Source organism: Orcinus orca, chromosome 11 (genome assembly GCF_937001465.1).
Source record: "Orcinus orca chromosome 11, mOrcOrc1.1, whole genome shotgun sequence".
NCBI lineage: Eukaryota > Metazoa > Chordata > Mammalia > Artiodactyla > Delphinidae > Orcinus > Orcinus orca.
The window spans coordinates 47623768-47644700 of record NC_064569.1 but is presented as its reverse complement, the minus strand read 5'-3'; the positions used below and the strand labels follow the sequence as shown (position 1 = coordinate 47644700).

The following is a 20933-nucleotide window of genomic DNA, read 5'->3' as shown; positions in this document are numbered from 1 at the left end:
TCTATGTATTTGATCTGTTTTGGTTTGATGAATTCAAAATTTTCCCATCTTTGTCAACCTGCAGACTGTCTTGTTTCCTCTGACATGACTCATTTGTTTTATATATCATCTTTTCTTTCTGGTACAGCAATATAATCACAAGTTAACTTTGCATATTTTCTTCCCTGGACCTGGAATCAACCATGTTTCCCCCAAAGAACTCTCATCTTTTTGTAGAAAGTGGTATTTAGAGAGTATCACCTGGGTAGTAGGTGAGCTCACTGCAACTGAGTTATTATTGCTTCTTGGACTTAAAGTTGCACAGAGCAAAAAATGTTATTCTGTTGGAAAAAAAATATGAGATCCTACTTATATTTTCATTTCAAGTGTAAGATTACAAATGTTTTACTTGTTTTTTAACTTATTTTGATATATATATATAGAGAGAGACAGAGAGAGACAGACACAGAGAGAAGGACAGAGAGAGAAAGAGGGAGAGTCAGTCATATACACAGATATCATAAAAGTATAAACCCAGGAAAGTTAACCAGATGGTAAGATTCTTATATATTAATTACCTAAAAACCCCATTCTCAACTCATAACTTTATTCTTTACCAGAAAAATGGAAAAGGAATTTCCCATAAGCTAATAATGAAATGTGTCTCTTGTTTGTTAATAAGCATGAGTTTACTTATAATATTCTCTTCATTTGAATCTCTAAATTAGGAAGAACCCAGATTAGAGATGCTACATATGTGTAAATTAGTAATTCATTCTTACTCAGCAGTGATCAATAAACTTCTTAGCAGATGTCTGTAAATCATCTTGGAGCCAAATACCAAAAGTTCTCTCCTGGTGATTGTAATATATAACCCTTAATGTATAAGCTGTTCTTCCTTGTCTCAAATAAGGAACAAAAATTGGATGAGAGAAACCATTCTCTCTTCTCTGTGTTCAGTAGATATATTGCAGGTGCACTTTCAAACGAACTAAGCAAAAATATGAATAACTGAAGATGGTTCCATTTGCCTAGACATTAAGTACAAGTTTTACTAGGAAAAGAACACACAGAATGGATATTATACAAAGGTCACCTACAAACACACAACTGTAAATTATAAAATAAGAAGATGGGCTTAATCTTGGGGTTATTTTATGGAATAACGTGATACTTTGCTTCAGTGAGTAACAAGCTTTCAGGCTTTTCCATGATACACACAAAATAAGTAAAACTAGGAAAGCATCTAAATGTCAAGACGCTTTGTTACTCTGCTTTCCATGTTGAAAAGGGAAGTCATAATATTAAATACCACTCTCCATCATGCCACAGAACCTCAGATACAAAGACTTTTTGTGAGATAGATATAAAGCAGAAAAATTGGATGCATAAGAGCTGGCAGTGAGAAAGGTTTTCTTCAACTGAATGCTTATAAATATCTTCAGAAATAGACTGTAAAGGCAGAAGTTAAAAGTTATCTTTTAAAAACATTTGTGTTGAGTGAAGTAAGTTAATCTAAGCTTTTCTTTTACTCAGAGAATTATTTTCCATAATTTTACTATGTGTAAAATGGAACAAATTACCTAACAACATAAAGATAAAAATACATCTCAAGATGTCAATAATAAGATTGGGAGAGTGGTAAGAGGGGAGAATAATAAAGTTATGTTCTGGAGGAAGATGAAGATATTTACTAATTTTTGTCAGAAAAATTTATGTTGAAATATAGATTGAAATGTAAACATAACAACTGAATACTAAAATACAATCCATAGATTTCAAACTAATAGAGAAACAAATGGTAATTATCAGCATATATATCAATTAACAGAAGGCAAGAAAGGGAGATAAGAGGAAGAAGCAAAGAAGAGGGGCTAGGAACAGATAACACAAAATACAAAGTAAGCACATCCGAAACAAAAGCAAAAGGAACAGTTAAATAATAAAGATATGAAAAATATGTACTACTAAACATAAAAATTGTTAGCAATATTAACGTTAGATAAAATGGAATCTAGGTAGAAGGCATTAATAGAGATGAGTATTAGCATCGTGTAATAAAAGAAACAAATGGATAAGAATATATTAAAATGTTGACATCTTGAAGAAATATATGAAGCAAAACCTGTTGAGATTTATATGGAGATAGTAACAAACTCACTAATCATAGTGGGAAATCTTTATAATACTCCGTCAGGAACTTGTGATCAAGTAGATCAGAAATTTAGCCAGGATATAGAAGATTTTGAAAACAAAACAATCTTTCTGGGTACTGTAATCAAGTAGAGATGGTACATTATTATCAAGCACACATTAAACTATTATAAAAATTGATTATATGCTAGGTCACTCCTAAGACTCAACACATTTCAAAGAACTGATATCATATAGTCCATGTTGTTTCACCACACAAAAAAGTTAAAAGTAAAATCAGCCACAACATTTTGTATGTAAGAAAGAATAGAGAGAGTATTAAGCCATCATTTCTGAAAGCTGAAAAAGTTAGTCTGAATTCACACTGCTGGAAAGGCAATAGAAACAATAAATTGTGCTGCCAAGGGAAAATCAAACATTTTCTAAAAGAAACTAAGATTTAGGTTGCAAATGCCTTTGTGGTTTGCAGTATCAACACTGGGTAATCATAGTGAAGAATTGTATAAAGTATTTTATCCCCAGGTTGAAACTGTTGCTGAGTAGAGCTGTTTAAAGAGGGAGGGAATAAATGGTTTTCTCTGTTGGTTGCATTAGTCTTTCTATACCATGATTAAGAAATTAGAACCTTGTTTGAACAGTGGATTAAAAATCCTAGGAGGATTCTGATTCTCTTCGCAATTGATGTTGTCTTTAATCTTTTCTCCCCCATTAAAAATGGTTTTGCTTTTTTAGCATTGGAAAATACTTCTGCTTATACAGCATAGGAATAACTTTGAAATCCCATGGCATAAATGCTTTCTCCATACTAGAAGAAAGTATGAAATACCAGGAGGAATACAATATCATGAAAAACTGAGAAGAGACATGAGAAGGAAACAAGAGGAAATCTGATTCTCTCTTTGATAGGTAATAGAAAAAGTTGAAAAGTGCATCCTCACACTCAAACAGATAAATGGCAATCAGAGAATGCATATTAGGAGAACTTTTGTCCTCGGGGTAGAAAAAAAAAATCCTGAAGGTTTGAAAAGCCGAAGTCTTCCTACTGCTAATTATGTATATGGTACTTTCTTAGTTAGAAGTGACAGCACACTTACACACATAAATGACTGGGAGCTGCTTTTCTGACTGTGAATAGAAGAGCTTATTTTCTGTTCCCTCCACTGAACCAATTATGCTTTTAACATCAACTCCCCACAGAGACAGTTAATACATGACAACCTTTCTTGGTCAAGCATGCCTTATTTAAACAGAAGTTTCTCTGGAGAGTGTAAATGGTTTGGCATGGAAATAAGTTAACCAGTGACAGCTCTGTTCCATTTTATAGAATAGCATTAAGAAATGAAAGGAGCATGCATCCAGCTTGAATTTAATAGTTAATTCCTCCAAAAAAAAAAGTCATTTTAAGCTCCCATTGGAAATGTAACGAAGAGACATATTAATAAAAATGATGGATAATTGAACACTAATAATCAGTTATTATACACTTGTGGGGTAAATTAGATAACTGCTTGGTCTTGAAAAACATAACTCTTAGACCAAGGACTGAAGTTTTAGTTCTCAATGAAATAATATTATGTGCTACATATTAGTCTAACAATAAAAAGTTTATTTCCCATTTCTCATTACCAGAAGCAATTTAGGAATGATCTCGCTTAATATTTGAAAAGAAATATGGCATCATAGAATTGAAATGATTGAAAGAGTAACATTAACTCTTCTATGAAGAATGTCTAATCATCTGGGGGAGTATTTCCTAAACGAATCCCATAATACATTAACAAGTATTGAGTAATAAAAATAGTTGTTGTGGACAAATCAGTTTGGGGGAAAAATATGTATTCCTGCTTATAGATTCACAATGCTCAGGATCATATTAATGGCATTAAGAAATTCTGTGAAATAAACTTTGCCTGAAGAAGCCCAAGCTTGTTTAAAATGAAACAAGCAACTCTTTCTCTCTTTCTTTGTTTTCTTTCTCTGTTTGTCTCTTTATTTCTTTCTTCCTTGGCTCCCTCCCTCTTTCTTTCTTTTTAGAGAAGAGGTTCTTAGAGATCTAGTGTTTTCAGAGTACAGTTTAGAAAAACTGATTTGAGGACTTGGGATTCTTGTCTAGACAGACATTTAATTAGTTACTTGGCTATACATCCCCTGGGCAATTTTGTTTTGGTTCATGTAAATATATATTTAGAATTTTTTTTAAATCTCTGTTTTACATATTTCCCTTTTTTAATCAATTCTCAGTACTTAAAAAAGTTATACCTGTACTTGGAAATGAAGTTAATAATAAAGCCGTCTTAGTAAGAATTTGAGTGGAACTTAGGAATTATCTAGTCCCAATTTTCATTCATGGATGTGGCAAATGGGTTCCCATTCTACATGGCACCTAGTTATGAATGTTTATAATTCCACATAATTTTTGGATATTATAATGCCTCCATCTTCAATATTCTTGTGTTCTTAAAGTTTTCTTCATATGCTTCTAGGAAAACATATCATAACCCATTAACAGATGATAAATCTTTCAAACATGCTATTAACACAGAGAAATCAATCTATAATTTTACTGCAGGGGAATATTTGTAACTCTTGATTATTAGAAGACAGCAACTGATTCATCCTGTGTAAATCTATGAATAGTATACTTAGTATCTTTATGTCACCATATTTTATAAGTCAATGGAAGATGGGATAGAAAGATACAAGGTCAAGAAAAAAACAAAGTGGGAATCTGGAAGAAGTAAAGTAAAAATAAGGAAAGGAAACAGGTGCTGCGTTTTGCTCATTTGATTTTTTTAAATAGTTTTTGACAGCTGGCTTCACTTACATGGGGTTTTTGGCCCAGGGCTAGAATCGATTAACAGGTAAGATTGGGTGCACTGAGGACTGGCTGCCAGTGGATCTAGAGTGAAGTTAAGCTGTGTCCCAAGATATTGAGTGGCATGGTTCTCATATGTCATATTCCCTTAGGACGCCTCTTTTGATATCGGCTCACACCTGTCACAATGGCTATCATCAAAAAGACAAGAAATGTGTCAGAGAGGATGGGTAGAAAAGGGAACCCTTGTGCACTGTTGGTGAGGATATAAATTGGTGCAGCCACTATGGAGAACAGTAAGGAGTTTCCTCAAAAAATTAAAAATAGAACTACCATACGATCCAGCAGTGCCACTCCTGTGTGTTTATCTGAAGTAAACAGAAACACTAATTTCAAAAGATATGTACACACCAATGTTCATTGCAGCATTATTTATAACAGCCGAGATATGAAAGGAATCAAAGTGCCCATGGGCAGATGAATGAATAAAGAAAATGTGATATAGAGAGAGGTAGAGATAGAGACACAGACAGAAATATTACTCAGCTGTAAAAATGAATGAAATCTTGCCATTTGCAACAACATGGATGGACCTGAAGGGTATTATGTTCAGTGAAATAAGTCAGATAGAGAAAAAACAAATACTGTACATTTTCACTTATATGTGGAATCTAAAAAACACATGAACAAGTATGACAAAACAGAAACAGACTTGCAGATAGAGAAAACAAACTAGTGGTTGCCAGAGGGGAGAGGGATAGGAGGAGGGGCAAAAGAGGGGATTAAGAAGTACAAACCTCTAGTTATAAAATAGGCAAGTCACAGGGATTCAATGCACAGCACAAGCAATATAGCCAATACTTTATAATAACTGTATGGTTTGTGAGCTATAAAAATATTGAATTCACTGTGTGGTACACCTGAAACTAACATAATATTGTAAGTCAATAATAAATAAATAAATGTTGGGTCTATTTATGACCACAGGAAGGTTGAAGATCTGTTGAATCTTCAATTATTAAAACTCAGAGGAACTTTTCCTAATAGAAACAGTTAAAGATACACTACATAGCATATTTGTTATACTATTTGATACTAAACTTCAGTATCAAATATATAGTGTATTTAAAACCAAGTAAGAGGACTTGATTACTTACTGAACTACCAAGATATCAATTAGCAGATATTTATTAAGATTCTCTTTTTTATGCTCAGCAAAAACCTAAACATGATGAGTCAATAGAAAAGTATACAACATTTAGAATTGCTTTTGTGACATCCCTCTCACTCCTAAAAAATAATAATGATGACTCATTGGATGCTTTATTTTAATTATATTAAGCTTGAAAATTACTTTGGGGAAAAACAGACATCTTTAAAATATTGGAAATGTTTTGACATTCAGGAACATGGTATCTCTCTTCCTTTATTCATTCTTCCCCAAGGTCCCTTAGGTATTTCTTGCAGCTATTTTTAAAACATTTTTGTTCAGTTTACTTCTAGCACATAGTTATTTCTATTGTGAATAAAATCCTTATTTATGACTTTTAAATTTAGATATTAATGGATAGTGCTTTCAAACATGACTGCATTCTCAAACCCAGCTGCACATTAAAAACTCTGAAATGTGGCACATTTGAACTCCTGCCATACAAATTATTTGTTGCTCACAACTAAATTTGTAATTACTTTTTCTCTAGTTGGGGGATGGTCTAAATTCTTCATTTATTTTCTTGTTTTCAGTAAACAGACCTGCATCTGTAAATAAAAGCCGGCACACAAGTTTGTCTTTTAATTTCTAAAATGTAAAAATATAAACAAACAGAAAACCTCCATAAAATCAGACGATGAAATTTGCATTGTCAATGGTAGCAACATTGGAAATAAAGCAAATATTTGCTCATTTTTATGTAAAGTCCATTCTCATATTTCATTTGGAAATATGAACACATTTTGTTTCTTTCATTTTATTTCCCCTTCTGTTTTTGAAAAGCAGATTGTGTCTTTCCCAATACAAGGATATCTGACTGTTTAGAAGTAAGGGATTGTTGTAATCTCCGGATGTTGGTAATATACTTTTGTGGTCATCCTTTATTCTCCCAGAATGAGGAAAATACTATTCAGTCTTTCTGTGATTTCATAATAAATGTTGGCCAAATACAGAACCATTAAATCAAAACTTTTAGGAGGGGGGCAACAGACATCGATATTTTTTTTTTCCAAGTTCTTTAGGTGATATTAACATGCAGTGAGAGAGCAACTGTTGTCAGGTTACTAACCAGTTATATATATAATACCATGGAGTGTTTTTAAAAACAAACACAAAACCTCATATTCTGTTGAGATTTTTAAAAGTGATTGACTTAATTCTCATGTCCTCATCTTCTAACTTTTAGGAGCAAATGATACTAAACACCCACTGTCATCAAAATAAGCATTCCTTACTGTAAGTTAACATTCTCTCCATCTACCATCCTCTTTTTGCATAGGGAAGAGCCCCAGTGTCCAATCGCCTGGCAAAGAATAGGAAATCAATATATGTGTTGTATTACTTTGCTGTATGTTTTCACTTTTTAAATTCAGACATATATTTTCTTATTTAGTTGCCCCTGTGACCAGAAACACAGGTTTATGAGATGATTTATTAGGGTAAAGAATATACTCAGTATTCATCAGGCAAAATAAAGTTAATTGGTCCCTAGAGAAGTTATTTTCCAATAGCACTGTTCTCATAAGCACAAGATTTTAACCTACTGACTTACTAACGAAGGACTTATGATTCCATGTCACATATATAACACCTTTGCACACAATGTCTTTGTAGAGGGAGGTGGGGCTATTGCTATGGGGATGAGATAAATTTGAGGAGTACACTGATACTGAATTTTGACACAAGATTATCTAGTTTCTCTAGCTCTGCTTGGAACAGTATTAGAAAGAACATGTTAAACATACATGGCAGGACAAATTTTCAGGTATTGATAACTGCTGAGCTGAGCTGCTGTAGAATGTCAGAGCTATGTTGGGAAATCAGGAAATCAACAAGGGATCTCTTCCATTTCCAGGACATCCCTCTGGAATACCAAGAAAATCACTGAAATGCTAATATCAGAGTAAAATAAACATTTGTTTCCTTCAACAAACAATCAATGAGTAATAGTTCTATCTCAGTGGCTATATGTGATGTTAAAAAAAATAGCAGAATAAGTCCATGATTTATATCCTCAGAGTGCTTACATTTTAATGTACAAAACAGACAAATTATGACAATATGGCATGTATGTGCCATAATAAGGGACATGCACTCCAAGAGCTATGGGAACACAGCAGAGGAAACCACTAACTGCTAGAAGAAGTTGCCACGGAGATTATTTTGTGAATTAAATAGCCATTAAACTCTTTTAAGTCCCCTTCAATTTCTTCTTTGCTATAGCATTCATCTGTGTTGATCATTTCTCTCTCTTAATGGTTATAGTGATTCTTAATATCTGTACAGACCCCATAAGACTCCTTGGCTTAGACCCTTCACTCTTCCAGATCTTCTGCCATCTTAGACCACTTACTGTGATTTGCATATTTTCCTCCTCAGTCTATTCCTTAAATTCCTTAAGATTAGGCACATTGAACACTCTGTCCTTGGATTGCTTTCTACTCCCTATTTTTTCTTTATAATCCCTTGGTTACTTATGCCTTCTACTCTACCAAGTTATCTCACTCCACTCCTCTCTTCAGGTACCAGATAATACTAAATCTGTCTCAGGATATGTTTTATAAGATATAAAGTTTCTTTTGATGGTAGAACACAACACACTGACACTCTAATGGATGAAAGGCAGAATTTTGTTACTTATAGCTCCAAGAGAGAAGGCTGCCAGGCAGGGCCCCTCAGGGAGTTCCACCTGGGGGCTGAGTAGCAGCAAGCCAGAGCTGTAGGGGGCAGCTTGTGAACAGCAAGAAGGGTAGGGCTAACTGGGTTCCATGAGCTCCCTGAGGATTGCCTAATTAAAATAAATTCTTGGGCTCAGGGACTCAGTGGCTTTCCTAGTCGTCTGACCTGGCTCCAGGGTGATTAGGGCAGGTGCACAGTGGCACAGTGTGTGAGAACCTGATAAGGGAAGTGGTTGAGGCGTAAACTTCCTCAGCTGCTCAACAAGGGGAACTGATCAGTCTCTAGCTTGGGCCTCAAGACTGTGTCCGGAGGAAGAATTTAGGAGACAGCGATGTCAGCAAGATGGTGGAAAAGGAGGCCCCAGGTCTTGTCTGCTCCCACCCTCCCATCCAGGGCCAAAACCAATGATTTACCAACTATCCATAGATGAATGTAGCTCTGGGAGAACTCCAGAGTGCAGATGACAAGCTGCAGCAACCCAGTGGAGCATAGGGACCGGAGATGACAGCAGAGGAAAAGGTAGGAGCCATTTTAGCTGTGTCACCCCATCCCCCAGACCAGCACAGCCTAGTACCAAGAAGAATCCTCTCTGCTGCCAGTTCCTCCATGGGGAAAAAGGTTAGAGCAGGCTGACCCCTACAGCTCTCACCCTTGCTGCAGCCTCAGACCCCTACCACAGCCTTCTCCACCAAGGACCCTGCAGTCTTAGCCAATGCAGACACCAGGGACTGGAACTTCCCATAACCAATAACTTTGTGCTCTCCCAGAACCCCAGAACTGGTGCTGGCCCCGGCACAGCCATGCCCACCAGACCCAGTGCATCTCAAGCAAAAGTTATTTCTCTACTGAGCTATTCTTTAATATTATTCTAACAAACTCTTAGGTTCAGTCTTTCCTGACACCAGTACCCCCCGACATAGGGTTATGAGAATCATAATTTTAAAGTACAGATCCTATCACATAAAACTTAAATTCAAACTCTAAAGCCTTGTGTTCAGGGTTCTAGGGTATATTCTAGTTAAGTACCATCCATTCTGTATCTTTTCCTTCTATTATCATCAAACCTCTAGTTCCTGAACTTGCTCCCTTTCTTTACTTCAATATCCATGAGTGTGTTCCATTCTCTGCACAAAATAATTTTTCCCATAACCCCCTCCTCATGTAACAAGATTCCTACTCAATCTGAATCCAGTAGAATTCTTTATCTTCTAAAAATGTCGTCAGATTCTCCCATCTAAAAGGAATCTTTTCATTTTGGTCTTCCCTGACAACATATTTGAACTTCTGATATAGCATTCATTTACTTATTTACGTATTCAAAAAATATAGGCAATGAGGATAAAATGATGAAGACAGAGGAGTTTTGGTTTCTTAAGAATGCATAACAGCCTTCAAACAAATGGGCCTGGTATTACTATAATTATGGCTTCACACGCTCTGAAAACTAATGGCCTAGATTCTTGTCTTTGCACCTTGATTTCTTTTTAACTATGTGATCTCACCCACTCTAAATCTTATTTATTATATTTGTAGAGGGCCTAAGAATACATTTATTAAATAGGGCTATCTTAGTTTTCCGAAGAAAACAAATAGAATGTGAATGTTTTATATTCATCTCTGTTCACATAGTGGGAATATGATACATTTATCAAATGGAAATGGAAGGAAAAACATCTAGATCCTATAACAGGGCAAAGAGGTGTTAATTTTCCCATTTCCCATGCATGTCTTTAAATATTTTAATCTGTTTCTAAAAATCACACACTCACACATAGCTTTACCAGTCTACATTGTAATTTAGTGGCACCTGATTTTGACACCCAGATACAAATTGGTTTCCTGAACTATTTCAACCATAGCATATTTAAAATGATGAGAGAAAAGTTACATATGACATATGAGTTCAATGGCAAATACAAGTATAGGAATTACTGTTGTCAGCCTCTACTTCTGCCTTCAGACAACTTATAAGTGAATAGTTCATCTTCCACGTGCCAGGCACGAGGGGTAAGTTGGTAAATGATATGTCCTTTTCTTTAGGACTTCACATAAAATTTTGCACAAAACTAAAGAATCCCTCATCAGAACACATTCACAAACATTAATATTTTTCAATCTGACAAACACTGTTTTTGGAGAAGCTGTTCATTCAACAAATATATTGAGTATTTATTCCGTACCAGGCCCTATTCTGGATACTTGGGATACAACAGTGATCAAAACAGACAAATATCCCACAGGGGCCTTAAATTTTGTTAGAATTATCACCCACATTCTATATGAGGGGAAAGAGATTCAGGGAGATATTAAATTATTTGCTCATAGCCAAACACCTAGGAAATAGCAAAATTGAGACCTAGATCTTTTGATTCAGAACACCATGCTTTTTCTACTGTTGTACAATGTGCTTCTCCAACTACCTACTCCCAATGCAAAACAAAATAAAACAAAAATTCTCTTAAACTTACAAAACTACTATGCACAATGGAAACTATACAATATAACATTTAGCACTTTACTGTAAAATGTTACTTTCACTTATTTCAACACTTGTGGGAGGGACAATTTTAAAAATGAGAAAGTTTAAGGATGAGCTTAATAATCATAAATTTAAGTATACTTAAATTTATATTGATATGAGGCCAGCCCGCCTGCACATAGTTGAAAACTTAGTATGTGCAAGGCAAAATTTTGAGCACTGTGGGACATAATTAATAATCTAATTGAGAAGGAACTTTATTTATTTTTTTTGCGGTACACTGGCCTCTCACTGTTGTGGCCTCTCCCGTTGCGCAGCACAGGCTCCGGACGCGCAGGCTCAGCGGCCATGGCTCACAGGCCCAGCCGCTCCGCGGCATGTGGGATCTTCCCGGACTGGGACACGAACCCGTGTACCCTGCATCGGCAGGCGGACTCTCAACCACTGTGCCACCAGGGAAGCCCTACATTTACAATAAAACTTAAAATTTATATCATATCTGACAAAGCCCTGAAGATCAGGCATGTGACCACATTTCTTGTCTAATCTCCTGACTCTCTCTCTCTCTTATTCAGCCTTTTTTAGTTACCTTGGCTGCCTTTTGTTCCTTGAAGACAGGAAGATGTTTACAACCTTAGGGCCTTCTCACAGTTCTCTCTACCTAGAATATGTGTGAATATGTCAGCTCTTTGTCTCTTTCTTATCATTCAAGTCTTATCCTTCTGTAAGAAATGTCACCCCTGCCCACCCAATGTAAAGCACTCCCTAACCCTGGCAATTGATCAAATCAAATTACTTTATTTCTCTCTTGGGAATATTCACTATCTGACTACATCATGGTTATTTTATTTACTTGCTTGTTTTATTTCTGAGATCATGCTCTCCTCCATCCTACTCTCACAAATATACACTAGGACATAAATTTCCTAAGAATCAAGAACTCTGTATTTTTCACTAATGTCTCCCCAATATATGGAGAAGACAAATCCCTGAGCAGGTAGTGCATTATCAATAAATATTTGTTAAATGAATGTAAGACAATGAATAAATGCTAAAGGTTTTATTATGTCCAATTTATGGTGATTAGAGGGAAGATAATATTTTACTGAGAATTCCCTTACTAGAAAAAGAACTTTCAAATAATAAAAGATGAAGAGGCCAATACTAAGAATTTTAGAACAGATTAAGGGTAAACAATGAAAAGTGATTGTATTAAAATAATATAAATCAGGAATTCAAGCACAATTTAAAGATTTTTATACCAATTTAAATATAGCAGAGCAAATGCATGAAATCAATAAACTAACATTTAAAATATTAAAATAAGGGGAAATATGATAAAAGGATACAATGCAAAAGGTAAAGATTATAAACATGACAGTAGGATTAGATATTGAGGAAAGAATTAAGATTTAAGAGGTTAATATAAAAGGATTAAAACATCTGCATATTTAAGAAAACAGCAGGTAAACTACAAGGTTAAAGAGAAAATAGGAAACAAGTAATGACTACATAAGTATAAATCAGGGAAATTAAGATGCATCAAAAACAATATTATGGTCCTGAGTTTCCTATATTTTGTGTTTTGGTGTGTCATTAATTTTCAAAACTTTTTGGCCATTCTTTGTTCAGATATTTCTTCTGCTCTATTCTCTTTTCTCCTTCTGGTATTCCAGTCATGTTTATGCTAACCCTTTTGAAATTGTCTCATAATTCTTTATTAAAAAAATTTTTTTTATTAAAATTTTTTTTTTTTTTATTTGTCTGAGTTCTCTACTTCAAAGTCTTTTCTAGGCTGTATTTCTACTCTGGTACTTTTTTCCTTTCTCCTGCTTCCCCCTCTCCCAGTAGCTTTCAAATTCTTTGCTTTCTCATGTTCTGGGGACCATAAATTACCCTTCTATTATGCAGATTAATCCAACTCTGCCCCAGCTCTTGCCTCACATGCACATACATTCAAACTAGCCTGGCTCTTGAGTAGTAAGTAAATTTAACATCACAACCTTGTACACACACACACACATACACACACACGACACACAAGAGGATGTAATAAATTAACTGTCTCTAGGCAGTAGGATTATTGGTGTATTTTCTTCCTTCACATATTCCAGTAATTTCTAAGTTTCCTGCACTGAGCATGTGTTACTTCTGTAAAAGGAAATGTAAACAGTAAAAAAAAAAAAAAAAAAAAAAAGCTCAGTTCATGTTTTGCCTCTTTTAGGAAACCTTTCTTGTCCTATAATCCTTTGATGTCCTCTTCTCGATTTTGTTTTGGTTTTTTTTAAAATTATTTTTTCTTTTTGCATTTCAGTTAGAGAAATTTCTATTGTTTCTTCAAGCTCAAAGATAATTAACTCCACCATGCCAAATGTGTTGATGAGCCCATAAAAGGCACTCTGTAATTTATGTTACATTGTTTTTGACTTCTAGAACTTGCTTTTGATTCATTCTGAGTGTCCACATTTTTGCTTACATTACCCATCTATTCTTGCATGTTGTCTATTTCTCCATTAGAGCCCTTAACATAATCAATGTTATTTTAAATTCTCTATCCGATAATTCCAGCATCTGTGCAGTATCTGGATCTGTTTGATTTTGTCTCTTCAAACTGTGTTTTTTCTTGCCTCCTAGAATAACTTGTAATCTTTTGTTGAAAACCAGACATAATGTATCAAGGTAGTAGAAACTGAGGTAAATAGGCCATTAGCGTGAGGTTTTATCTGGCTAATAGTTGGGCTGTGTTTAATGTTTGCTGTATCTCTTAGTGCCATAGTTTCAATTTCTTCCATTGTCCTTGTCAATATACTCTCTGTTGTTTTTGGGTTTTCCTAAGAGCCCCTCCTCAGGTAGTATCTGTGTCTTGCTGTCTCTTAGCTGCATATTAAGAGTTAAGCTGAGCTGCTATGCTAGGTGTCAGAGTAGTCACTTAAGACAATAAGCCAAAACAAAGTTAAGTCTTTACTCCCTTACTGCAATAGTATAAAAAAGAGGCTAAACGACGTACACTTCAGTGTACAACTCTTTGCACCTCCTTTAAATTTATCCTATTTTATTCTTTTCAATGTTATCAGAAATGGATATTTTTCTTAATTTCCTTTCAGATTGTTCATTGCTAGCATACAAAACTACAAATGATTTTTATGTTTAGATTTTGTATCCTTACCAAATTTATTACTTCTAACAATTTTTCTATGGGTGGATTCTTTAGAATTTCTCATATATAAGATCATGTCATCTGCAAATAGAGATAGGTTTACTTCTTCCTTTCCAATTTGGAAGTTTTTTTTTTATTTCTTTGTCTTCCCTAATTTCTCTGTCTATCATTTCTAGTACAATGTTGAGTAGAACACGCAAAAGTGGGTATTCTTATCTTATTCCTGTTTTTAGGGAGAAACCTTTCAGTCTTTCGCCACTGAGTATGATGCTGGCTGTGGTATGCTCATAAATGCTCTTTTTTTAGTTTGAGGAAGTTCCCTTCTATTTCTAGTTTTTTAAGTGTTTTTATCAGGAAAATGTTGGATTTTATCAAATGCTTCTCTGTATCCGTTAAGATGATCATGGGTTTTTTGTTGTTGTTTTATAACCTTCAATTATATTAATGCTGTGTATTACATTGATTTTCGTATTTTGTACCACCTTGCATTCCTGGGGTAAATCCCACTAGGTTAAGGGGTATAATTATTTTAATATGCACTGTATTTGGTTTGCTAGTATTTTGTTAAGGATTTTTGCTTAAATGCATAAGGGGTGTTGGTCTGTAGTTTTGTTGTTGTTGTTGTCTGCTTATTTTCCTGTTATATCTTTGTCTGGATTTGGTATCAGAGCAATGAGTTGAGATGTATTCCCTCCTTTCATGTTTTATGGAAGAGTCTGAGCAGATTTATTGTTAACTCTTTAAATGATTGACAGAATTCAACAATGAAGCCATCTGTTCCTGCGCTTTTCTTTATTGGAAGATTTGATAATTGTTAGTTCAATCTAATTACCTGCTAAAAGTCTTTTTATATTTCCTATTTCATCTTTAATCTATTTTGGTACTTTGTCCATTTCTAAAATATTTCCTTTTCATTAAGATCATCTAATTTGTTGGTATGCCATTATTCATAGTACTTTCTTATAATTCTTTTTATTTCTGAAAGATAGTAATAATATTCCCACTTTCATTTCTGATTCTGGTAATCTGAGTCTTGTCTCTTTATTCCTTAGTCAGTATACCTAAAGGTTTGTCAACTTTGTTGATCTCTTCAAAGTATCAATTTTTGGGGCTTCCCTGGTGGCGCAGTGGTTGAGAGTCCGCTTGCCAATGCAGGGGACATGGGTTTGTGCCCCAGTCCGGGAAGATCCCACATGCCGTGGAGCGGCTGGGCCCGTGAGCCATGGCTGCTGAGCCTGCGTGTCTGGAGCCTGCGCTCCGCGGTGAGAGGGGCCACAACAGTGAGAGGCCCGCGTAATGTAAAATAAATAAATAAATAAATAAAAATAAAAAAATATATACAAAGTATCAATTTTTGGATTCATTATTTTTATCTATTGTTTTACTTTTCTTTTTTTTATCACTACTCTAAACTTTATTATTTCCTTCATTCTGCTAAAACTTTCCCTCTAAGCACTGCTTTTACTACATTCCATACATTTGGTATGTTGTAGTGTTGCTTACATTCATCTCAAAGTATTTTCTAATTTCCCTTATGATTTATTATTTGCCCCATTGGATGTTTAAGGGGATGTTGTTTAATTTCCACATATTTGTGATTTTCCCACTTTTCCTTCTGTTTTTGATTGCCAGTTTTATTGCATTGTGGTTAGAGAAGAGCTTTGGATAATTTCAATCTGTTTAAATTTGTTGAGACTTGTTTTATGACCTAACATATGGTCTATACTGGAGAATGTTTCATGTGCACTTGAGAAAAATTTTTATGCTGCTTTACTAGAGTAGAAAGTTTCATGTAAGTCGGTTAACCTAATTGATGTAGTGTTATCCAAGTACTCTGTTTCCTTACTGACATTCTGTCTGGATGTTCTATCCATTACTGAAAGTGGGATATTGAAGTCTCCAAATATTGTAGGGGTGCCTATTTTCCCTTTGGTTTGTTAATGTTTACATTATATATTTTGGAATTCTATTTTTGGTGCATTTTTTAAATCTTCTTGATGAATTGATCATATTATCAGTAGAGAATGTCCTTATCTCTCCCTTGTAAAATTTTATTCTTGTAGAATTTTGTTTTTTAATTAATTAATTAATTTTGGCTGCATTGGGTCTTTGTTGCTGCGTGCGGGCTTTCTCTAGTTGCGGCAAGCAGGGGCTACTCTTCATTGTTGTGGTGCATGGGCTTCTCATCCTGGTGGCTTCTCTTCTTGTGGAGCATGGGCTCTAGGTGCGTGGCTTCAGTAGTTGTGGCATGTGGGCTCTACAGAGCAGGCTCAGTAGTTGTGGCACATGGGATTAGTGCTCGGCTGCATGTGGGATCTTCCCAGACCAGGGCTCGAACCCGTGTCCCCTGCATTGGCAGGTGGACTCATAACCACTGCGCCACCAGAGAAGTCTTTGGCTGTTAAGTATGTCTGTGCTTCTTAAGTGAAAATTCATGTTAATATCTCCTATGAATGGCCCATACTTTCTTTTTCTTTACATGCTTCATGGATTTTTGTCATGGAAACTTTGAATATTATATGTGGAAACTCTGAAAATTAGATTCCTCCCTCCTTCTCAGGTTTTGTTTTATTGTTTGCTGTGGGTTGTAGTTGTTTGTTATTTAATTGACTTTTCTAAATATTATTAAATCTGTATTCCTTGTTGTGTGTAGTCTCTAAAGTCTCTGTTCCTTTAGTTTGTGGTCAGCTAATGTTTTGACAGAGATTTCCTTATATAATATGGGGGAAGGAAGGAAGGAAAGGAAGGAAGGAAGGAAGGAAAGAAGGAACAAAGGAAGAAAGAAAGGAAAGGAAAGGAAAAAAACTTTCCTAGTTTTGGGAGATTGACTCTATGTTGAGGTACTAAACACTTACCCAGGCTGTTTAAACTTTGCCTTAGCTTCACTTCTGGCTTGTGCTGAGCCTAAAGATCAAGAAGAGGTGAAAACTTCAGTGTAAGAGGAAGTAAAATGCCCAAGTTAATATGCCTCAAAGATTTCCTACCATTTTTAGGTTGCTTTTTCTTGATTCTATGTTCACTGGGTTTCTGTAAGCCTTTGACTTTTTCCAGAATTCTGCCAAAGTTGATTCCAATAGTTTTTGTTTGTTTTTTCTGTGTCAGTGAAGGGACAAGCCCTTGGGTCTACCTATTTTGTCATTTCACTGATGTTACCACCCTGTTTATTTACTATTAAACAGAAACTCAGAAAGGTATTCTAGAGATGATCAAATACATTTATAGATTTTTCCCCTGTGGGCAGAGTCTTGTTATAGATGCTGTTTAGAAGAGGAGACAGAGGTAGAAAATTAATTTACATGGTACGATTTTATTTATTTTCTGTTCCTGTGTAAGAAAGGAACATTAGCGTCTCCATCTGTGTGTGTCCGTTTACCCTTTCAGCTGTATTTAAGTTTTTGCCTCATTATTTTGAAGCTCTGTTTTTATATACATACACATTTAAGAATGGTATACTTTCTTTGAGAATTTTCCCTTTGGCATTATGTAATACTTATCATTATCCCTGGTAATATTCCTTGTTGTTAATTCTTAAATTAACTGTGCCTAGACTTAACTATAACCACTCTAGCTTGTTTGGGATAGAGTTTGCATGGTTTATCTTCTTCTACCCTTTTTCTTTTAACCTATGTATGTCTTTATATTGAAACTGTTTTTTTATTTTATTTTATTTTTTGTAGATGGCATATAGTTGGGTCTTAATTTTTAATCCAGTTTGAAATTTTCTGTCTTTTAACTGGTGTGTATAGACCATGGACACTAATATCATTATTGGTATGGTGATATCTACCGTATTGCTAGCTATTTTCCATATATTTTTTCTTTATAGTCTACCTTCTCTTGGATGCTTAAGACTTTTTATAATTTTATTTTAGCTTCTCCATTGACCTAGTATTTATATATTTCAAAATTCTTCTGTGGTCATCTATATTTTTTAATATATAGTTTAATTAATATGAATCTACCTTAAATCAACAGTATACTGCTTTACTTGCTTAACCCAATTATGACAGTGTTTCCCATTCCTTCCTCTCATTCTATGGGCTATTATTGGCATATATTTTACTTTTACACATGCTACAAACACAAAATATATTGCAATAATTTTGCTTTAGAGAGGCAATAATCTTTTAGATCAATAAAATTTTTTTAAAATGTTTACCTTAATTTATTCCATATCTGTATTCTTATCACCTCCCCAGTACTCATCTGAGCCTAGAACTTATTCCTACCCTTCGTCCAGGTGGTGTAACATTTTCTTCACCTTTTTCCTTCCTGTAACTGCAATGCATTTTCATCAGTGCCTAAATGTGACTATATTTTTGCCATCTATCCACAAATTAAGGCTTTGGTTCTATAGAGAAAGTAGGACATGGGGTCCAGGTAGAGTTTTCTGCTTCTTCCACAATGCTGCCATTTTCCTTTTTCCAGTTCTGCATAATGAGGAGACATTTTTTGAACTCTCCTGATATTTTTAGTGAGCAACTGGTGGAGCACATTAAAAAAAAAAAAGCCCACAGGAGGCTGTAGACTTCAACTATTTTTATGGTCCCTGGGGCTTGCCATCTCTCATCAGTGCACACTAAGCTGGACTTCACCAGTTCACCTATCACACCCTAGCTTAACATTCCTTATCCATGTCCAGATGTGCCTTGCCCAAGTAAGCACATCTTCACACTTTGTCTCTATTTTAAGGAACCTATCTCTTTTTAGATTATAGCATCAGTTTCCCTGTAATTTTAGCACTTCAGTGGGTTCAAAAAAAGTCACGAACTTGATGTTTTATAGTTAGCAGTAGCCTTCTTTCAAGCTATGCCCCAGAATGACACCAAAATACTATTTTTAAAGCAAAAGTTACTCAAATAGTTTTTACTAACAAATCTCCTTATACACTACCATTGACTATTCCATGTTTTGACCTCCTTTGTGACCTCCATCAAAACAGATATGGTAATTTTATTTTTATATGTTTATATGTTTGTCTTCACTGTATGTCCATCAATATTAAGAAACACAAGTTCTATGGCCCCTTAGCACCTGGAAAAGCAACTGAAATATAGTAGAAACTTAAATATTTATTGACTGAATAAACAAACTAGAATTGTAATAAATACTTGGTGGCACAATGTATATGTATATTAAAACATCATGAGGTACACCTTAAAAAAGTGTACAGTTAAGTATATTTTAGTATATCAATAGAATTGTGCAACTATGGCCACTGTCTAATTTTAGAACATTTTCAGCACCCCAGTAGTTTCTCATTTCCCTCTCTTCCAGACTCTGCAAACCCTAAATCTACCTTCTGTCTCTATGGATTTACCCATTCTGGAAATTTTATATAATGGAATCATACAATATGTGGTCTTTTGTGACTGACTTCTTTCAATAATCATGTTTTCAAGATTTGTGCATGTTGTAGCATATATCAGTGCTTCATCTTTTTACTGCCAAATAATATTCTATGGTATGGACATACCACTTTTGTTTAAAAAAAAAAACTTGGTGGCAGAGAACTCAAAATTGTAAACTCTGAAAAAATCTTGGAGCACAGATTTTCTGTCTAGTTAATTAGGAAAGATGAGATAGCCAAAATATCAGAGTAGATGATTAAGATAGAACTTGGAAATATTAACAATTATATATAAATATAGGGCTGAATTGATGCTTATCACTTCTATCACATTTTTTATCCTTTTGTGAATAATCATTCTTAGTGAAAATTTTGTTATGGATTCCAAGAGAGAGTGAGAATATTAGAATAATTTATTGCAAACTAAATTAACAGAGTAGAAGTGGGGAATATAGCACAGGTAGAAAGCAGCAAGCACTGGCTGGTGATTCAAAAATATAGTCAAACATTATTGTTTTAATTACCATCTACTGATTGTGACATCATCCCATATTATCAAACATCAGTATATAAAGAAAAATTAAACTGAGATTTGCAAAGAGTTTTGTGTTGACAGCCATAAGAGGCAGCGACTGTGAACCCATGCTCTGCATTGCCGTTGTGCTTCCTCACAATGATCAACAACTCACTGGGGACAGTGCTCAGGAATTTTTACCTCTTTTTGAAGTGTTTCAAGATATAGTTCAGGGCTTCCCTGGTGACGCAGTGGTTGAGAGTCCGCCTGCCAATGCAGGGGACGCGGGTTCGTGCCCCGGTCCAGGAAGATCCCACATGCCGCGGAGCGGCTGGGCCCGTGAACCATGGCCGCTGAGCCTGCGTGTCCGGAGCCTGTGCTCCGCAAAGGGAGAGGCCACAACAGTGAGAAGCCCGCGTACAACATTAAAAAAAAAAAAAAAAGATATAGTTCAATAGGAATATTGTTCATGTTCGTCTCCTCTGAACAGAGCTAGTTTTTTTTTTGTTTTGTTTTGTCTGTAGTTAGTGACAACTTCTACAATTGATTAAGAGTGATTCTGGCACTTTGTCTGTTTTAAAGTAACAGCATGGGAA

General features: G+C 35.0%; 1 long non-coding RNA gene across 1 annotated transcript in view; it reads right to left on the bottom strand.

The window, feature by feature from the left end:
- LOC125960398 (uncharacterized) overlaps window positions 1-20933 on the bottom strand; it is a 33166-nt gene that overhangs the window by 8108 nt on the left and 4125 nt on the right. Inside the window, exon 2 of the long non-coding RNA XR_007469993.1 lies at window positions 241-320. This is a non-coding gene — a long non-coding RNA (uncharacterized LOC125960398). The remainder of the gene's footprint in view (window positions 1-240; window positions 321-20933) is intronic.